Source organism: Chiloscyllium plagiosum, unplaced genomic scaffold, assembly GCF_037043375.1.
Source record: "Chiloscyllium plagiosum isolate Xiang-an unplaced genomic scaffold, Cpla_swu_hap1 HiC_scaffold_46, whole genome shotgun sequence".
NCBI classification, from domain to species: Eukaryota; Metazoa; Chordata; class Chondrichthyes; order Orectolobiformes; family Hemiscylliidae; genus Chiloscyllium; species Chiloscyllium plagiosum.
In genome coordinates, this window is record NW_028270184.1 from 23,451,582 (window position 1) to 23,472,930 (window position 21,349).

Here is a 21,349-nt window from a genome sequence, read left to right on the forward strand (position 1 = left end):
CAGCACAGCCCTCATGCAAATAAAATCTGAATCCCCACAACACTGGTCATGGTAATGCTCTGGTTTAAAAAGCAGACACTTTATCTGGGATGAAGCAAAGCTTCCTGCCTGATGTCGAGGCCTATGCTCCCAAGCTTCTCTCCTCAGCCCTCTCCTTGTGAATGGACATGCCCCCTCTCAGATTCGGAGCGAATGCTGGGGCTAGAATACCCCACAGTTTACCCAGCATTCTCCATGGAGTTCACTAGACTTGTACCACAGCTGTGCATTGCAGAGTAATAAATACTTATCAAAATTGATAGTCAAAGACAAAATAACATTCTCAAATGAATGCACCTTCACGAAGACCATTATTGTTTGGGGAACATCAAAGTGTAACAGCAACAAAGGGCAATGAAGGAAATATCCTGTTGGACAAAGTTGTTTGATCCTCTGTGGGAGATCCGCTGCCACAACACTCCAGATCTTAGAGTTTGTCCTATTAGACACTGTACCACGGTACTGTGCATCATTTTACAAATGGCACACTGACATGTCTGTTCAACAATCAAAGAATTCAACAATACACTTCATAATTGGCCTCCTGTTCTCAACAACCCTCCCAGTGATCTGTCCTCACAAATACGATGCCGTCACACATCCACTGACTGATGAAAACACACAAGACTGTCAAACTCATCCTTGCTGACCATCACTTATCACTCCTGATGACTTGAGTTGATACAGCATGGTGCTGGAAAAGGTACAGCAGGTCAGGCAGCATCCCAGGAGCAAGAAAGTCCATATTTTGGGTATGACTTCCCCCACCCCACTCCCCAAACTGTCCATGATGGAATGGCACCTCCCGCAAATAAAATCTGAATCCATGCAACATTGGTCACTTTAACTGTCCTGAGGAAGGGTCCTGCCCGAAACTTTGACTCTCTTGTGGGCCGAAGGGCCTGTTCTGTGCTGTATTGTTCTATGTTCTATGTTCTATGTTCTTGCTCCTCAGATGTTGCCTGACCTGCTGTGCCTTTTCCATCACCATGGTCTATCTGCAGCCCCCATTGTCTCCTCATTCTAATGACCTGCTGAACCCACCCATTACCCTGTTGTATCTGGGATCCCATTTGGAGCAAGCTACCTGAGCAAGATCCACCAACACAATCCCTTTCCATCAAGGAATGGGTAATACTAGGTGTCACTGAAAGGTGGGTTGTTACAAAACTCATCTGACCGATAGCAGGCTGTGAACTACCACAGAGAGAGGGTGGTCTTCCGAAACCCTTTCTAGACCAGCCAGGGCCGGTGCTCAGCCAAACTCCATCAATGTGGCCTCAGTGTAAACCCATTCTGCACAGTATAGGGAAACACACAATGCTGTTCATTACTGTGGAGTCTCCGAACTGACAATCTATTCACTTTAAACTCACTAAGTGAGGACACTATTGCCATCAGGATTTGCTTTGCTAAATGGAAATATAATAATTTATCAGTTGTCGGTAGAAATCAGGATAATCCAATGCAGAAGTTTATGTAAGTTAAGTTGTTGCAAGACCTACTGGGAACACCAACGACAACAAGCATGGTCTCGTACACTCTATCGATCCTTTCCCTGAGAAGATGCATTTCGTTGTGTGTGATACAACCTTTCCCTTCCTGCTGCCCGCTATGTGTTGAAATCAGAGAATTCTCTCGGAGATGGAGCTGACACAGTTCCAGAGACTTTATTTTATATTGTGTGGTATCTCCACTGGGAAACTGTGATTACACCTTCAATTTTTTTTACATAATTTTGAACAAACAAATTATGACAACAGGTTTATTTTAATGATGTGATAGCATTGAGATTTATGTCTGTATTCGAATTCCCCAAAGACTGGATTAATCTGATCCTGTTAATTCTCAGGGAATCTACTTTGGCTTCAAGCAACAGTTCTTGCAAATTTCACTCACTATCAGTCCCATCAATATCTAGCTACCTTTTGATGATGACCTTCATTCTACTCAGACATTCAATACCCCGTGTTGTAGAGCTTTCCTTCCACTGCACACTGTTATCCCACTAATATCCTTGTTAATTCAGTTATACGACTGATTTGGGCAATTCTCTCTGTGAATGAGCACTCTAATACAGAACCTGAAGCTGGTACCGACTACACCAACAGCTGGAACCTCCACTCAGTCACATTTTCTCAAAACAAATTATAACATCCAGATCAAATTCATAGAATGATGGCATCATACAGGACCGACATGGCCCTTCGCTCCATCGAGTCTGTATCTCTCAAATCACACTCAAAGCTATACATGGCTGGAAAATGGGAAGCCTTCACAAATGAGATAACGAGAGTCCAGAGAGAATGTGTTCCTGTTCGGGTTAAAGGCAAGGCTGGTAGGTGTAGGGAATGCTGGATGTCGGGAGAAATTGAGATGTTGGTTAAGAAAGAAAAAGGAGACATATGTCAGGTTTGGACAGCAGAGACCATGGAGGCATATATTTAAGAGGGAAATCAGGAGGGCCAAAAGGGGACATGAGATAGCATTGGCAAATAAGGTCATAGAGTCATAGAGATGTACAGCATGGAAACAGACCCTTCGGTCCAACTTGTCCACGCCGACCAGATATCCCGACCCAATCTAGTCCCACCTGCCAGCACCCCCGGCCCATATCCCTCCAACCCCTTCCTATTCATATACCCATTCAAACGCCTCTTAAATGATGCAATTGTACCAGCCTCCACCACATCCTCTGGCAGCTCATTCCCATACACGTTCCACCCTCTGTGTGAAAAATTTGCCCTTAGGTCTCTTTTATATCTTTCCCCTCTCACCCTAAACCTATGCCCTCCAGTTCTGGATTCCCCGACCCCAGGGAAAAGACTTTGTCTATATATCTTATCCATGCCCGTCATAATTTTGTAAACCTCTATAAGGTCATCCTTTAGCCTCCGATGCTCCAGGGAACACAGCCCCAGCCTGTTCAGCCTCTCCCAATAGCTCAAATCCTCCAACCCTGGCAACATCCTTGTAAATCTTTTTGGAACCCTTTCAAGTTTCACAACATCTTTCTGATAGGAAGGAGACCAGAATTGCACGTAATATTCCAACAGTGGCCTAACCAATGTCCTGTACAGCCGCAATATGGCCTCCCAACTCCTGTACTCAATACTCTGACCAATAAAGGAAAGCGTACCAAACACCTTCTTCACTATCCTATCTACCTGCAACTCCACTTTCAAGGAGCTATGTACCTCCATTCCAAGGTCTCTTTGTTCAGCAACACTCCCTACAACCTTACCATTAAGTGTATAAGTCCTGCTAAGATTTGCTTTCCCAAAATACAGCATCTCGCATTTATCTGAATTTAAGAAGCATCCAAAGAGATTCTATAAATACATTAAGGAAAAAGAGTAAATGGGGGAGAATCGCTCAAAGATCAAGCAAAGCAGCCTATGTGTTCCCACAGGAGCTTGGAGAGATACTAAACAAATATTTTGCATCAGTGTTTACTGTGGAGAAGGACATGGAAGATATACAATGTGGGGAAAGAGATGGTAACAGCTTGAAAAATATTCATATTACAGCAGAGGATGTCGTAAAATGCACAAAGGTGGATAAATCCCCAGGATGTGATCAGGTGTAACCTAGGAGTTTGTGGGAAGCTAATGAAGTGATTGCTGGGCCCCTTGCTGAGGTACTTGTATCATTGATAGTCACAGGTGTGGTGCCGGAAGACTGAGGATTGGCTAATGTTTAAGAAAGGTGTTAAGGAAAAGCCAGGGACTATAGACCGATGAGCCTGATCGATCATGGGCAGGTTGTTGGAGGGAATCCAGACGAACAGGATTTGCATTTATTTGGAAAGGCAAGGACTGTTTAGGGATAGTCAACATGGCTTTGTGCATGTGAAGAGGATTGATCAGGGCAGAGCAGTGGATGTGATCTACATGATCTACTTCAGTAAGGCATTTGACAAGGTTCCTCATGGTGCACTTATTAGCAAGGCGAGGTCTCATGGAATTCAAGGAAAACTAGCCATTTGGATACAGTACTGGCTTAAGGTAGAAAACAGAGGGTGTTGGTGGAGGGTTGCTTTTCTGACTGGAGGCTTGTGACCAGCAATGTGCCACAAGGATCAGTGCTGGGTCCTTTGCTTTTCATCATTTATATAAATGATTTAGATATGAACCTGGGACATATAGTTTGTAAGTTTGCAGATGAAATCAAAATTGGAGGTTACCTCAGCGTTCACATGATCTTGTTCAGATGGGTCAATGGGCCAAGGAGTGGCAGATCGAGTTTAATTTAGATAAATGCGAGGTGCTACAATTAAGAAAGACAAATCAGAGCAGGACTTATACACTAATGGTAAGGTCTTGGGGAGTATTGCTGAACAAAGAGACCTTGGAGCGCAGGTTCATAGCTCCTTGAAAGCCGAGTTACATGTCGTGAAGAAGGCATTTGGTATGCTTTCCTTTGTTGGTCAGATTATTGAGTATCATAGTTGGAAGATCCTGTTATGGCTGTACATGACATTGGTTAGGCCACTTTTGGAGTACTGTATGCAAATCTGGTCTCCCTTCTATTGGAAGGACATTGTGAAACTTGAAAGGGTTCCAAAAATACCTACAAGGCTGTTGCCAAGGTTGAAAGATTTGAGTTACAGGGAGAGGCTAAATAGGCTGAGGTTGTTTTTCCTGAAGCATTGGAGGTTGAGGGGTGACCTTATAGAGGTTTACAAAATCCTGAGAGGCATGGGTAGGATAAATGGACAAGGAATTTTCCTGGGGTTGGTGGAGAGGTTTCAAAGAGACCTCCCATTTGAGTGGGAGCAGCGGCCGAGTAAAGGCGAACCCGGGAGACTACAGCTAAGGTAAAACAGTTTGTTTCAAAATTACTTACCTGTAGCGGGCAGCGGTGTTTTTTATTCTCTCTTCACAAAAAGAGCGGGAGCAGCAGAGGAAGTGACGGCAAGCAGAGGGGCAGCCGGGAAGGAGAACTGTGAGTATAAATACTCACCCTTTAATCACCAACGGTCATTTGAGTGGGAGCAGCGGCCGAGTAAAGGCGAACCCGGGAGACTACAGCTAAGGTAAAACAGTTTGTTTCAAAATTACTTACCTGTAGCGGGCAGCGGTGTTTTTTATTCTCTCTTCACAAAAAGAGCGGGAGCAGCAGAGGAAGTGACGGCAAGCAGAGGGGCAGCCGGGAAGGAGAACTGTGAGTATAAATACTCACCCTTTAATCACCAACGGTCATTTCAGTGTTATTGACTCAGTGTTCTTGTTTTTGGAGAAAGTGTACAGTCATGGCAGCGCAGGCGGTGAAATGTTCCTCCTGCAGGATGTTTGAGGTAGGGGTGACCACCGATACTCCTGCCGACTTCGTCTGCAGGAAATGCAGTCAGATCCTGATCCTCACCGAACGAGTTAGGGAACTGGAACTGGAGTTGGATGAACTGAGGATTATTCGAGAGGCTGAGAGGGTGATTGATAGAAGCTACAGGGACATAGTTACGCCGGAGAACAGAGGTAGCTGGGTAACAGTTAGAGGTGGGAAGGGGAAGAAGCAGGCAGTGCAGGGTTCCCCTGTGGTCGTTCCCCTAAAAAATAAATATACAGCTTTGGAAACTGTTGGGGGGGACAGCGTTGCAGGTGTAAGCTGCAGTGAATGGGTCTGTGGCTCTGAGACTCAGAAGGGAAAGGGGGAGAGGAGGAGAGCGCTAGTTATAGGGGACTCTCTAGTTAGAGGGACGGACAGGCGGTTCTGTGGACATGGGCGAGACTCACGGATGGTTTGTTGCCTCCCGGGTGCTAGGGTCCGAGACGTCTCAGACCGTGTCTTCAGAATCCTTAAGGGGGAGGGTGTGCAGCCAGAAGTCGTGGTGCACATTGGCACCAACGACATAGGTAGGAAGAGGGGTGGGGAGGTCATTCAAGAGCTCAAGGAGTTAGGCTGGAAGCTAAAAGCTAGGACAGACAGAGTCGTCATCTCTGGGTTGTTGCCGGTGCCACGTGACAGTGAGGCAAAGAATAGGGAGAGAGTGCAGTTGAACACGTGGCTGCAAGGCTGGTGTAGGAGGGAGGGCTTAAGATATTTGGACAATTGGACTGCATTCTGGGGAAGGTGGGACCTGTACAAACAGGACGGGTTGCACCTGAACCAGAAGGGCACCAATATCCTGGGGGGTAGGTTTGCTAGCACTCTTCGGGGGGGTTTAAACTAATTTGGCAGGGGGATGGGATCCGGACTTGTAGTCCAGCAAGTAGGTTAGCTGTTTGTCAGGATGCCCAAGACTGCAGGGGGGCTGTGGAGAAGGTAGCACTGACAGGGACTACTAGCGGACACAGAGATGGGCTCAAGTGCGTATACATCAACGCAAGGAGTATCAGAAATAAGGTGGGTGAACTTAAGGCGTGGATCGGTACCTGGGACTACGATGTTGTGGCCATCACGGAAACGTGGATAGATGTGGGACAGGAATGGCTGTTGGAGGTTCCTGGTTACAGGTGTTTCAGTAAGATTAGGGAGGGTGGGAAAAAAGGAGGGGGGGTGGCATTGCTAATTAGAAATGGTATAACGGCTGCAGAAAGGAAGTTTGAGGGGGATCTGCCTCTGGAGGTAGTATGGGCTGAAGTCAGAAATAGGAAAGGTGCAGTCACCTTGTTGGGTGTTTACTATAGGCCCCCCAATAGCAGCAGAGATGTGGAGAAACAGATTGGGAAACAGATTTTGGAAAGGTGCAGAAGCCACAGGGTCGTAGTCATGGGCGACTTCAACTTCCCAAATATTGATTGGAAGCTCTTTAGATCAAGTAGATTGGATGGGGCGGTGTTTGTGCAGTGTGTCCAGGAAGCTTTTCTAACGCAGTATGTAGATTGTCCAACCAGAGGGGAGGCCATTTTGGATTTGGTACTCGGTAATGAACCGGGACAAGTGGTGGGCTTGTTAGTGGGTGAACATTTTGGTGATGGTGACCACAATTCTGTGACTTTCACCTTGGTTATGGAGAGAGATAGGTGCGCACAACAAGGTAGATTTTATAATTGGGGGAAGGGAAATTACGATGCTGTAAGGCAGGATTTGAGGAGCATACGTTGGGAGCATAGGCTGTCAGGGAAGGATGTGGTGGAAATGTGGAACTTTTTCAAAGAGCAGATACGACGTGTCCATGATATGTATGTACCTATCAGGCAGGAAAGAAATGGTCGTGTGAGGGAGCCTTGGTTGACGAGAGAGGTTGAATGTCTGGTAAAGAGGAAGAAGGAGGCTTACATAAGGTTGAGGAAACAGGATTCAGACAGAGCAGTGGAGGGATACAGGATAGCCAGAAGGGACCTGAAGAAAGGGATTAGGAGAGCTAAGAGAGGGCATGAAAAATTGTTGGCGGATAGGATCAAGGATAACCCCAAGGCATTTTATGCGTATGTGAGAAACCTGAGAATGACGAGAACGAGGGTAGGTCCGATCAAGGACAGTAGTGGGAGACTGTGTATTGAGTCGGAAGAGATAGGAGAGGTCTTGAACAAGTACTTCTCTTCAGTATTTACGAACGAGAGGGACCGTATTGTAGAAGAGGAGAGTGTGAAATGGACTGGTAAGCTAGAAGAGATACCTGTTAGAAAGGAAGATGTGTTGGACATTTTGAACAACTTGAGGATAGACAAGTCCCCCGGGCCTGACGGGATATATCCTAGGATTATGTGGAAAGCAAGAGAGGAAATTGCAGTACCGTTGGCAATGATCTTCTCGTCTTCACTGGCAACGGGGGTGGTACCAGGGGACTGGAGAGTAGCGAATGTTGTGCCCCTGTTCAAAAAAGGGAATAGGGATAACCCCGGGAATTACAGGCCTGTTAGTCTTACTTCTGTGGTAGGCAAAGTAATGGAAAGGGTACTGAGGGATAGGATTTATGAGTATCTGGAAAGACACTGCTTGATTAGGGACAGCCAGCACGGATTTGTGAAGGGTAGGTCTTGCCTTACAAGTCTTATTGAATTCTTCGAGGAGGTGACCAAGCATGTGGATGAGGGAAGAGCAGTGGATGTAGTGTACATGGATTTTAGTAAGGCATTTGATAAGGTTCCCCATGGTAGGCTTATGCGGAAAGTCAGGAGGCATGGGATAGAGGGAAATTTGGCCAATTGGATAGAAAACTGGCTAACCGGTCGAAGGCAGAGAGTGGTGGTAGATGGTAAATATTCAGCCTGGAGCCCAGTTACAAGTGGAGTTCCGCAGGGATCAGTTCTGGGTCCTCTGCTGTTTGTAATTTTTATTAATGACTTAGATGAGGGAGTCGAAGGGTGGGTCAGTAAATTTGCAGATGATACGAAGATAGGTGGAGTTGTGGACAGTGAGGAGGGCTGTTGTCGGCTGCAGAGGGACTTAGATATGATGCAGAGCTGGGCTGAGGAGTGGCAGATGGAGTTCAACCCTGCCAAGTGTGGGGTTGTCCATTTTGGAAGAACAAATAAGAATGCGGAATACAGGGTTAATGGTAGGGTTCTTAGTCAGGTGGAGGAACAGAGGGATCTTGGGGTCTATGTACATAGATCTTTGAAGGTTGCCACTCAGGTGGATAGAGTTTGTAAGAAGGCCTATGGAGTATTATCGTTCATTAGCAGAGGGATTGAATTCAAGAGTCGTGAAGTGATGTTGCAGCTGTACAGGACTTTGGTTAGGCCACAGTTGGAGTACTGTGTGCAGTTCTGGTCGCCTCACTTTAGGAAAGATGTGGAAGCTTTGGAGAGGGTGCAGAGAAGATTTACCAGGATGTTGCCTGGAATGGAGAGGAAGTCGTATGAGGATAGGTTGAGAGTTCTCGGCCTTTTCTCGTTGGAACGGCGAAGGATGAGGGGTGACTTGATAGAGGTTTATAAGATGATCAGAGGAATAGATAGAGTAGACAGTCAGAAACTTTTTCCCCGGGTACAACAGAGTGTTACAAGGGGACATAAATTTAAGGTGAAGGGTGGAAGGTATAGGGGAGATGTCAGGGGTGGGTTCTTTACCCAGAGAGTGGTGGGGGCATGGAATGCGCTGCCCGTGGGAGTGGTGGAGTCGGAATCATTGGCGACCTTTAAGCGGCATTTGGATAGGTACATGGATGGGTACTTAATCTAGGTTAGAAGTTCGGCACAACATCGTGGGCCGAAGGGCCTGTTCTGTGCTGTATTGTTCTATGTTCTATGTTCTATGTTTCTAATGGGCAACGTTTTCATGCAGAGGGTAGTGTGTGTATGGAAGGAGCTGCCAGAGGAAGTGGTGGAGGCTGGTACAATTACAACATTTAAAAGGTATCTGGATGGGTATATGTACAGTAAGCATTTAGAGGGATATGGGCCAAGTGCTGGAAAATGGGACAAGATTAATTTAGGATGTCTGGATGAGATGGACCATGGGGTATATATCTGTGTTGTACATCTTTATGGTTCTCTCTCTCTCTTTCTCTCTCTCTCTCTCTCTCTCACACACATAAATAATGTTTCTGCCTTTCTACGTAATACCTTCATTTGCATGGGAAAACAGCTCACTCCGCTCATCTGCAGTTCTTGTAAAACAACTCACTCTGCTCATCTGTAGTTCTTTTAAACTTGGTACTGAGCGAATTCACTAACCGATCTCAAATTGGGTGATGTCACAATCGTTCAGATAGGATTCAAGTTCATGTTGTTCACAGCCCTCACTCAATCTGTCTGTATTCACATTTTCTCGAGACCAAATAGAAGGAAACTAATATTACTCTCAATGAGAAATAATAAAACTTAAACTTTTATTTCATAATTGGGACAAAAATGTCAAGTTGGATTTTGAATCAGCCAGGAGGCCAGCCATCGAACTGGCTCATATTCAGATACTTCCCAACTCTTATCGTGGACCCGGGTCAAATCCTATCAATGACAGATGGCAGAACTTCAATTTAATAAACATGTGGAATTATGACTCTAATGGTGACCACAAAACCCTTGTCAATTGTTGTTAAAACCCATCTGGTTCTCTAATACCCTTTAGGGATTAGGGCTGTCCTTGTCTTGTCTGGGCTACACGTGACTCCAGACCCACAGCAATTGGTGCGATTGGTGGAGATCAGCCATCTAAGCTCCAGGCCCTCACAGCAGGAGGTCCTCAAGATTGTGTCCTGGCCCTAACTATCTTTAGTGACTGTATAACTGACCTTCCCTCAGGCAGAATGTCATGGGTCCGAGGGTTCGCTAATACTCACACAATGTTCAGCAGCATTCTTCCCTCCTCAGATACTGAAGCACTCCATGTGGCTCTGCAGCAAGATCCTGGCAACTTCAGTTCCTTGGAAACGGCGTTAGGGAAGTGGAGCCGGAGCTGGATGAACTTCGGATCATTCGGGAGGCTGAGGGAGTAATTGAGAGGAGTTACAGGGAGGTAGTCACACCTCAGGTACAGGGGAATGGTAGATGGATTACAGTCAGGAGACAGAAAGGAACAGGCAGACAGTGCAGGAACCCCCTGTGGCCATTCCCCTCAATAGCAAGTATACTGTTTTGGATACTGCTGCGGGGGATGACTTACCAGGAGTAACACATGGGGTAGAGGACTCTGGCACAGCGTATGTCCCTGGTGCTCAGAAGGGAAGGGGGAAGAGGAGCAGAACATTAGTCATTGGGGACTTCATAATTAGGGGGAATGATAGAAGGTTCTGTGGGAACGAGAGAGACTGACGGTTGATGTATTGCCTCCCAGGTGCCAGGGTTCATGATGTTTCTGATCGTGTTTTCGGTATTCTTAAGTGGGAGGAGGAGTGGCCCCAAGTCGTGCTCCACATAGGCACCAACAACATATGTAGGAAACGGGATGGGGATTTAAGGCAGAAATTCAGGGAGCTAGGGTGGAAGCGTAGTGCTAGACCAAACAGAATTGATGTCTCTGGTTTGTTACCCATGTCACATGCTCGTGAGGTGAGGAATAAGGTGACATTGTATTTGAACATGTGGCTACAGGGATGTTACAGGAGGGAGGGTTTCAGATACCCGGATAATTGGGGCTCATTCTGGGGTAAGTGGGACATCTACAAACAGCATGCTTTACACCTGAACCAGAGGGGTTCCAATATCCTTGGGGTGCAATTTACTTATGTGCTTCATGAATGTTTAAGCTAATTCTGCAAAAGATGGGAACCTGAATTGTAGCTCCAGTGTGCAGGAGGTGGAGAGTAGTGAGCTCATAAATAAAGTTTCAAGATCGCAGGAGTGTAACAGAAAACAGGAAGGTGGTTTGAAGTGTATCTACTTCAATGCCAGGAACATCTGGAATAAGGTAGGTGAAATTTCAGCATGGGTTGGTACCTGGGACTTTGACGTTGTGGCCATTTTGGAGACATGGATCGTTTGTTTCAGGTTCCGTGTTTTAGATGTTTCAGTAGGAACAGAGACGATGATAAAAGAGGGGGAGGTGAGGCATTGTCAGACAAGGATAGTATTACGGTGGCAGAAAGGACGTTTGATGATGCTCATCTACTGAGGTAGAATGGGCTGAGGTTAGAAACAGGAAAGGAGAGGTCAACCTGTCTGGAGATTTGTATAGGCTTCTGAAAAGTCCTAGGGAAGTAGAGTAAAGCATTGTAAAGATGATTGTGAATAGGAGAGAAAGTAACAGGGTAGTTGCTATGGGGACCTTTAACTTTCCAAATATTGACTGAAAATGTTTACTTTAGATGGGTCAGTTTTTGTCCAACGTGTGCAGGACTGTTTCCTGACACAGTATGCAGATAGGCAGACAAGGGGCGAGGCCACATTGGATTTGGTACCGGCTAATGAGCCAGGCTTGATGTTAGATTTGGAGGTAGGTGAGCACTTTGGTGACAGTGACCACAGTTCGATTACATTTACTTCAGTGATGGAAATGGACAGGCATATTCTGCAGGGCAAGAGATATAGTTGGGGTGAAAGCAATTATCGAGGGGAAAGTGAGGACTGCAGATGCTGGAGATCAGAGCTGAAAATGTGTTGCTGGAAAAGCGCAGCAGGTCAGGCAGCATCCAAGGAGCAGGAGAATCGATGTTTCGGGCATGAGCCCTTCTTCAGGGCTTCTGTTTCCTGAAGAAGGGCTCATGCCCGAAACGTCGATTCTCCTGCTCCTTGGATGCTGCCTGACCTGCTGCGCTTTTCCAGCAAAACATTTTCAGCTGTGAAGGCAATTATGATGTGATTAGGATTTAAGATGCATAGGATGAGAAGGAAACTGCAGGGCACAATTGAAATGTGGAGCTTGTTCAAGGAAGAGCTACTGTATGTCCTTGATAAGTATGTACCTGTCAGGCAACGGGGAAGTGTTTGAGAGAAGGAACCGTGATTTACTAAAGAAGTTGAATCTCTTGTCAAGGGAAGAGGGAGGCTTAAGATGAGACGATAAGGTTCAATTAGGGCGTTTGAGACTTATAAGTCAGCCAGTAAGGATCTAAAGAGAGAGCCAGGAGGGAACATGAGAAGTTTTGGCAGGTCGGAACAAGGAAAACACTAAAGCATTCGAGACTCATGTCAGGTATAAAAGAATGACTCGAAAAAGATTAGAACCAGTCAAGTACAGTAATGGGAAGCTGTGCGTGCAGTTCGACGAGATAGGAGAGGTACAGAATGAATATTTTTCATCAGTATTCACACTGGAAAAAGGCAATGTTGTTGAGGAGAATACTGAGGTACAGACTATTAGACAAGACGGGATTGAAGTTCATAAGGAGAAACTGTTAGCAATTCTGGAAAGTGTGAAAATAGATATGTCCCCTGTGCCAGATGGGATTTATCCTAGGACTCTCTGGGAAGCCAGGGAGGAGATTGCAGTGCCTTTGGCTTTGATGTTTATTTTGTCATTGTCTATAAGAATAGTGCCAGAAGACTGGAGGATAGTAGATGTTGTTCCCTTGTTCAAGAAGGGGAGTAGAGACAACCCTGTAATTATAGGCCAGTGAGCCTTACTTCGATTGTGTGTAAAGTGTTCGCAAAGGCTAGAAGAGTTAGGATTTATGATCATCTAGAAAGGACTAAGTTGATTAGGGATAGTCAAAATGCTTTTGTGAAGGGTAGATCGTGCCTCGCTAACCTAATTAAGGCATGGGGTTTAGTGGTTTGGATCAGAAATTCGCTAGCTGTAAGAAGCTGTAAGATGTCAGAGATAGTTTCCTTATTCAGAGAGTAGCAAAGGCATGGAACGCCCGGCCTGCAACAGTCGTAGACTTTCCAACTTTAAAAACATTTAAATGGTCATTGGATAAACATATGGATGAGAATGGAGTCGTGTAGGTTAGGTAGGCCTCTGACTGGTTTCACAGGTTGGCACAATATTGAGGGTCGAATGGCCTGTACTGCGCTGTAATGTTCAATGTTCTATGTTCCAGGCCTGGGCTGACAAATGGCAATTAACATCCGTGCCACACAAATGCGAAACAATTACTACCTCCAATAATAGATCACATAAATAACGCCTTTAGACATTCAAGGCTTTGCTGTTGCTGAATCCCCCACAATCAACAAGCTGGGAGTTCCCATTGAGCTGAAAATGAAATGGATTTACAATGTAAGTACTGTGGCTCCAAAAGCAGCTCAGGGGCAGGAACACTGCAGTGAGGGATGTACCTCATGGCTCCAAAAGCCTCTCCACCATCTCCAAGGCACAGGTCAGGAATGTGATGGAATACTCCCCACTTGCCTGGATGGAAATATCTCTGAGATCTCCCAAGAATTTGGATCCCAGCATGACCAAGCAGCCATATAAAAGCACAATGTTGCAGACATTCAAAATCCGAAATGAAGTCAGAAAGTGCTGGAGAAATTCAGCAAACCTGGCAGCACCTGTGGAGAGAAACAAAAAGTAAGGTTCATTCTAAACTTTCTCTATTGAATATAAGTTTGTTATTAAATTTATAGCAACTTGAACTAAGCTTTCTACTTTAGTACTGAGTGGGTGTTCAGATAAGTCGGGTATGGATGCTAGGGCAGTTGCTTGCTCCTCCTGCAGAATGTGGCAGGTGGGAGACAGGGCACACGTCTCCGCTGGCTACATCTGCGGGAAGTGCACCCAACTCCAGCTCCTTGAAAACCGTGTTAGGGAATTGGAGCTGGAGCTGGATGAACTACGGATCATTCGGGAGGCTGAGGGGGTAATTGAGAGGAGATACCAGGAGTTGGTCACTCCTAAGGCTCAGGACAAGGATAGATAGGATACAGTTAGGGGGAGGAAAGGGCCCAGACAGACAGTGCAGAGATCCCCTGTGGAAAATCCCCTCAACAATCAGTATACCGTTTTGGATACTGCTGGGGGGATGACCTACCAGAGGAAAGCCATAGCAGTCAGTTCTCTGGTACTGAGCCTGACACTGTGGCAAAGAAGGGAAGGGGGCAGAATAGAAAAGTACTCGTGGTAGGGGACTCGATAGTTAGGGGAATCGACAGGAGATTTTGTGGTCAGGATCGGGATTCCCGGAAGGTATGTTGCCTGCCTGGTGCCAGGGTCCGGGACGTCTCCGATCGGGTGTGTAAGGTTCTAAAAGGGGAGGGCGAACAGTCAGAAATCGTGTTACATATTGGCACTAATGATATAGCCAGGAAAAGGATCGAGGATATAAAAAGTGATTTCAGGAAGTTAGGATGGAAGCTGCAAAGCAGGACGAACAGAGTAGTGTTCTCTAGTTTACTACCGGTGCCACGAGATAGCGAGGCAAGGAACAGGGAGCGGACATAGCTTAACACGTGGCTGCGCAGCTGGTGTAGGAGGGAGGGCTTCAGAAATGTAGATAATTGGGATGCCTTCTGGGGAAGGTGGGACCTGTACAAGAAGGACGGGTTGCATCTGAACTGGAAGGGGACCAATGTCCTGGGTGGAAGGTTTGCTCGAGTCGTTCGAGAGAGTGTAAACTAGTATTGGCAGGGGGTGGGAACCTAAGCTGTATACCAGAGGTGAGAGTTGATGCAGATGAGGCAATAGCAAGAGGTAGACCAGCTAGTGGGAAGGACTTTCCTGGGAAGGAACTAAGGGATCAGTTAAAGTGTGCTTGCTTTAACGCAAGGAGTATCAGGAATAAAAGTGAGGAACTTAGAACGTGGATCAGTACCGGGTGCTATGATGTTGTGGCCATAACAGAGACATGGGTTTCTCAGGGGCAGGAATGGTTGTTGGATGTTCCAGGGTTTATAGCATTTAAAAGGAATAGGGAGGGGTGAGAAGAGGAGGGAGTGAAGCACTGCTAATCAGAAAGGGTATCACAGCTACAGAAGCTTCCATTGTTGAGGAAGATCTGCCTACTGAGTCAGTATGGGTGGAAATTAGGAACAGCAAGGGAGCAGTCACCTCATTAGGGGTTTACTACAGGTCCCCCAATAGCAGCAGGGAAATGGAAGAAAGCATAGGTCGGCAGATTTTGGAAAAGTGTGGACGTAGTAGGGTTGTTGTAATGGGTGACTTTAACTTTCCCAATATTGATTGGAACCTCCTTCGTGCAGAAGGTTTGAATGGAGCTGTTTTTGTAAGGTGTGTTGAGGAGGGTTTCCTAACTCAGTACGTTGACAGGCCAACCAGGGGAGAGGCCATTCTAGACTTGGTGCTCGGAAACGAGACGGGGCAGGTATCAGATCTTGTGATGGGAGAGCTTGTTGGAGATAGTGACCACAACTACCTCACATTCGACAGAGCTATGGAGAAGAAGAGGATTAGGCAAAATGGAAGGATATCTAATTGGGGAAGTGGAAACTATGATGCGATTAGACATGAGTTAGGAAGCATGGATTGGGAGCAATTGTTCCATGGTAAAGGCACTATAGACATGTGGAGACTGTTTAAGGAACTGTTGTTGCAAGTGATGAATAAATATGTCCCTCTGAGACAAGCAAGAAGTGGTAAGATAAAGGAACCTTGGATGACGAGATCGGTGGAGCTTCTCATCAAAAGGAAAAAGGTAGCTTACATAAGGTAAGGAAGCTAGGGACAAGCTCAGCTCTAGAGGATTACAGGCAGGCGAGGAAGGAGCTCAAAAATGGTCTGAGGAGAGCCAGGAGGGGGCACGAGAAAGGCTTAGCAGAACGGATTAGGGAGAACACAACCGCATTTTACACTTATGTGAGGAATAAGAGAATGGTCAAAGAAAGAGTAGGGCCGATCAGGGATAGCATAGGGAATTTGTGTGTGGAGTCTGAGGAGGTAGGGGAAGCCCTAAATGAGTTTTTTCCTCCTGTCTTTACGAAAGAAACAAAATTTGTATTGAATGAAACCTTTGAAGAGCAGGTGTGCATGCTGGCATGGATAGAGACAGAGGAAGCTGATGTGCTGAAAATTTTGTCAAACATTAACATTGACAAGTCGCCAGGCCCAGACCAGATTTGTCCTCGGTTGCTTTGGGAAACGAGAAATGCAATTACTTCGCCACTTGCAAAGATCTTTGCATCCTCGCTCTCCACTGGAGTCATACCTGAGGACTGGAGAGAGGCAAATGTAATTCCTCTCTTCAAGAAAGGAAATAGGGAAATCCCTGGCAATTGCAGACCAGTAAGTCTCACGTCTGTCGTCTGTAAGATGTTAGAAAGATTCCGAGGGATAGGATTTATGACCATCTGGAACAGCATGGCTTGATTAAATGCAGTCAACACGGCTTTGTGAGGGACAGGTCATGCCTCACAAACCTCACAGGGGGATTTAAGAGTCGTGAGATCTTGTTGCAGCTCTATAAAACTTTGGTTAGACCGTACTTGGAATACTGCGTCCAGTTCTGGTCGCAATATTATAAGAAAAATGTGGATGCTTTGGAACGGGTTCAGAGGAGGTTTACCAGGATGCTGCCTGGACTGGAGGACTTGTCTTATGAAGAGAGGTTGACTGAGCTCGGACTTTTTTCAGTGGAGAAAAGGAGGAGGAGAGGCGACCTAATTGAAGTATACAAGATAATGAGAGGCATAGATAGAGTCGATAGTCAGCGACTATTTCCCAGGGCAGAAATGACTAACACGAGGTGTCATAGTTTTAAACTCTTTGGAGGAAAGTATAGAGGGGATGTCAGAGGCGGGTTCTTTACACAGAGAGTTGTGAGAGCATGGAATGTGTTGCCAGCAGCAGTTGTGGAAGCAAGGTCATTGGGGACATTTAAGAGACTACTAGACGTGCATATGGTCACAGAAATTTGAGGGTGCATACATGAGGATCAGTGGTCGGCACAACATCGTGGGCTGAAGGGCCTGTTCTGTGCTGTACTGTTCTATGTTCTATGTTCTGTGTTCTATGTTCTGTGTTAACCTTTTGAATTCAATATAACTCTTCTTCAGAACAGTGCTGACAAGGAGTTATGTCAGACTAGAAACATTCATTCTCTTTCTCTCTTCACAATTACACCAGGCCTGCTGAGTTTCTCCAACATTTTCTCTTTTATGATGAAGTAACGGGTTTGATTGGCACCACATCTACAAACATTCAATCCATCCACCACAAATGCTCCGTGGACAGCTCCTTCAACATCCATGAACACCACCTTCCTAAAGGCAAAGGCAGTAGATGCATGAGAACACCATGACCTGCATGTTCCTTTTCAAGCCACTCACCATCCTGACTGGGATATATATTCCTTTAGTAAATTCCCATTCGATCATAGGGCTGATCTCTCAGAAACATGACTGATTGTGTGTTTCACCTGGATCACCATGCCTCAGGGGTGCGGGGGGTTAAGAAGGTGGGACTTTTATTGTGATCTCAACCAGTGTGGTTTGGAGGTGCCAGTGTTGGTCTGGGGTGGCCAAGGTTAAAAATCATACAACACCAGGTTAGATTCCAAAAGGTTTATTTGGAAACACCAGCCTTTGGAGCACTGATGAAGACGTAGCACCTCAAAAGTTAGTGCTTCCAAATAAACCTGTTGCACTATAACCTGGCGTTGCATGATTTTTAACTTCAACCAGTGTGGGAATTGAACTTGTGCTGTTAACGTCGAACATTGAACAAGAAAGCACAGGACTGGCCCTTCAGTCCTCGATATTGTGCTGACCTTTTATCCTCCTCGAAGATCAAAGGAACATCCATACCCTTCATTGTTCCACCTTCATTGTTCCAACCAGCTTACACTCACAAAACCTAAAATCCCAGTGCCCATCATTAGTTGTGATTGGGTAACATTTTAAATGAATTCTAATCCATTCCTGGGCATCGCTGGTTGGGCCGGCAATTATTGCCCATCCCTAGTGGTTGTTGAGAATGTGTTGTGGGTTTGGAAAGTGCTCTAAGGAGCTTCTGTGTACATTTATAAAACTACTGAAGATTGTTGGGCCGAGGACATTCTCCTGAGGAACTCCAACAGAAATGTTCTGTCGTTGTGATGACTAACCGTCAACAATCACAACCTTCTTCCTTTGTGCCAGGTACAACTCCAACCAGCAGAGAGTTTTCCTCGATTTCCATTGGCTCCAGATTTGCTCAGGCTCCTTGATGTCACACTCAGTCAAATGCAGCTTTAACATTAAACCAGTCATACTCACACCACTCTCTGGTATCATCTCTTTTTCTCCAAGACAATGGGCACACACCACTCCCTCAGTGGAGAGGGGCAACTGGTGCTGAGTGTAACCTCGGGGTCACCATAGCTCAGGTCAGGGTTAGAAGAAGAGTCCTTCATGGTAGCATCATCTAATGTGGGAACAAGGCCAATGTAGTTGCATGCCTCTATATTGCAAACCAGCTATCCAGCTCACTGAGGGAAGAGTGATTGAATGGGCATTCTCGAGAGAAGGATATCTTTGGAAAACAATGCAATTTAGAGATGGGAGTGTTTGATTGGAAAACAATATTGCTTGTGGAATGAAAGTTATCATTTCATTAATTAATGTGATAGAATTGTCCAATCTTTAAAACTTAATTTTAGAAATACATGTATATTCATTTGAGCACTTAATATGCATTGTCATAATCTATTTGTTCACATTTGAATGAAACACTCATTTGAAGAGTGGTGGCACCTCACAATCCCCAGGTGATCCTCCATGGTATAGGTTAAAGGGCTGGGCAATGTGGGACATCAGTGTTTGATGGAGAGAGATTGACTGCAGCATGAAAACACAGATTACCTCAATGCTTAAAACAATTGCAATTATGAATAAATTATTCAAAATGATTCTTGCCATATTAGTATTCCTGATAAGTGATTAAAATTATTGAAGCTTTGTAAATCTGGGTGAGAGTTGCTCCCTGCACTTTGTGATGGAAGGTGTTACGTTCTGGTCCAGTGGTCGCCATTACACAGACACTCGAACATTGGTGTCTTTTATTATGTCAGGTGTTATGAATGTTCTCTGTGGTTTAATTCTGATTTGTGAGGGCTTTTGCAGTGCAGTGGCAGTGTCCCTACCTCTGAACCACAAGGTCTGTGTTCAAATGCAAACCTGCATTGAAGGTGTGTTTCTAGGAAGGAGAGGCAAGAGAGGAGGGGAGTGGTGTTTTTGAGAAGGGAAAACGTCATGGCAGTACTTAGAGAGGATATTCCTGATGGATCATCCAGTGAAGTTGTATGGATGGAATTGAGAAAAATGAAGGGTGTAATCACATTGTTGGGATTACACTCTCGCCCCGCTCTGCGCGCCCCCCCCAATACTCAGCAGGAAATTTGGGAGAAAATACATGGGGAGCTCGCCAAAGGCTGTAAGAATGATAGGGTTGCAAGAAAAGGGGATTTTAACCTTCGAAATATGGACTGGGAATGGATTGGAGAACTTACTCGGTACATTCAGGAAAATTTTCTCAATTAATATGAAGGCGGTCCTCCATGAGAAGGGGCAAAACCCAACCTTCTCTCAGGAAATAAGGCAGGGCAAGTGACAGAGGTATTAGTGGGGGAGCACTAACTGCTATTCGATTAGTTTTAAAATAGCTAAGGAAAAGGATAGACTGGTCGACAAGTTAAAGTGTATGGAGCTGACAGTGGGGTCTTTGGACATTACAATCTGTAAGTGTGATTTGTAGAAACCTTTTCTGAGTCTTGTAAATGAGAGTGAGATTCACTCTGCATTCAGGTCTCTATTATTCTTTACAAGCCTGATGGATTATGTTCATATACTAAATGCTTATCTCTATTTATAATTGTAATTGAATCTTTAATATTGCAGTGTACAAATAATTTTCGATGTGGTATATCAATTATAAAGAACCTGACCTCTAATGGGAGTATCCATTTGAATTGAATAACTTGCGTGCCTTCTGAACATGGAGGGAACCGACATGATATAAAACAGAAAGTGCTGCAAATACTTTATATGTCAGACAGCATTTGGAGAGCGAAAAACAGAAGAATGTTTCTTTCATCAGAGAGAGTGACTGAGAGAGTTAATGATGAGAAAACAGACAGAATTCATTCAGAATCTGAGAGTAAATGTGTATCCTGTAAACAGTGAAGGGGGACATGACGGAGTACCTCACCTGTTCACAGTATCTGGATTATACAGCTTTTCAAATTATAAATCTCCATAATGTATTATTGGAGGCTGGGATTTGTTTACAGACCAGTTTGGAGAGAAATATAAATAATTTCTTGCTCTCTTGTTCTGTTTGAGTGTTCGAATAAAAATGTCACTGGAAGGTGGGATCAGAGTGGGACTAAACACGTCTCTGTCTGAGCCTGTGGGAGTGATGACCCTTCAGTGTCTCTGTACCTCTGTCAGTGATAATGTGAGTGTGTGTGAGAGGGAACTGCCTGCATTGTTACTTGAGTCTCAGCTGGAAGGTGGGAAGAAGAGCAGAAGGGAAAGGCTGTGCTGGTCGAGAGAGCAGGAGAGGCTTAAATGACACAGTAACAATATTAACCAAAATGGTGCAAGGAACGGGGTCAGGTTGAGGTGGGAGAATGGGAGAAGAGAAGAAACAAAAGATTGGGGTGTAAATGATCCTCACTAACTGTTATCTAAAAACAAACAAAACAAAAGAAAATGGTGACAGAGATAAGAAGGTGAGGTACTCTGTCATGTCCCCCTTCACTGTTTACAGGATACACATTTACTCTCAGATTCTGAATGAATTCTGTCTGTTTTCTCATCATTAACTCTCGCATTGCCAGTTACTCTCAGTTTTAAAGGATCTTGTTTCAGCAAGCGGGCCTTGAGTCAAGCAACCAATTCATTGAATTTACAGAAATTCTGTTCCAGCCCAGTTTCAGTGGGAAGACACGGGGAAATGCCCTCTGGCTGTTGGTGTGATGGACCCTTCCTCTCAGATCCTGAGAACTTCGCATGAAACAAAGAGTCTGTCACTGACGAGCAATCTTTGTGCACGTGACGTGTCTCCTACATGTGCACTGGACATGACAGAGATAGTTTGTGGTGAAGAGGCTGGAGGATACAGAGAGAGGGAGAGGTGGAACTGCAGGAGGTGATTACAGAGATAG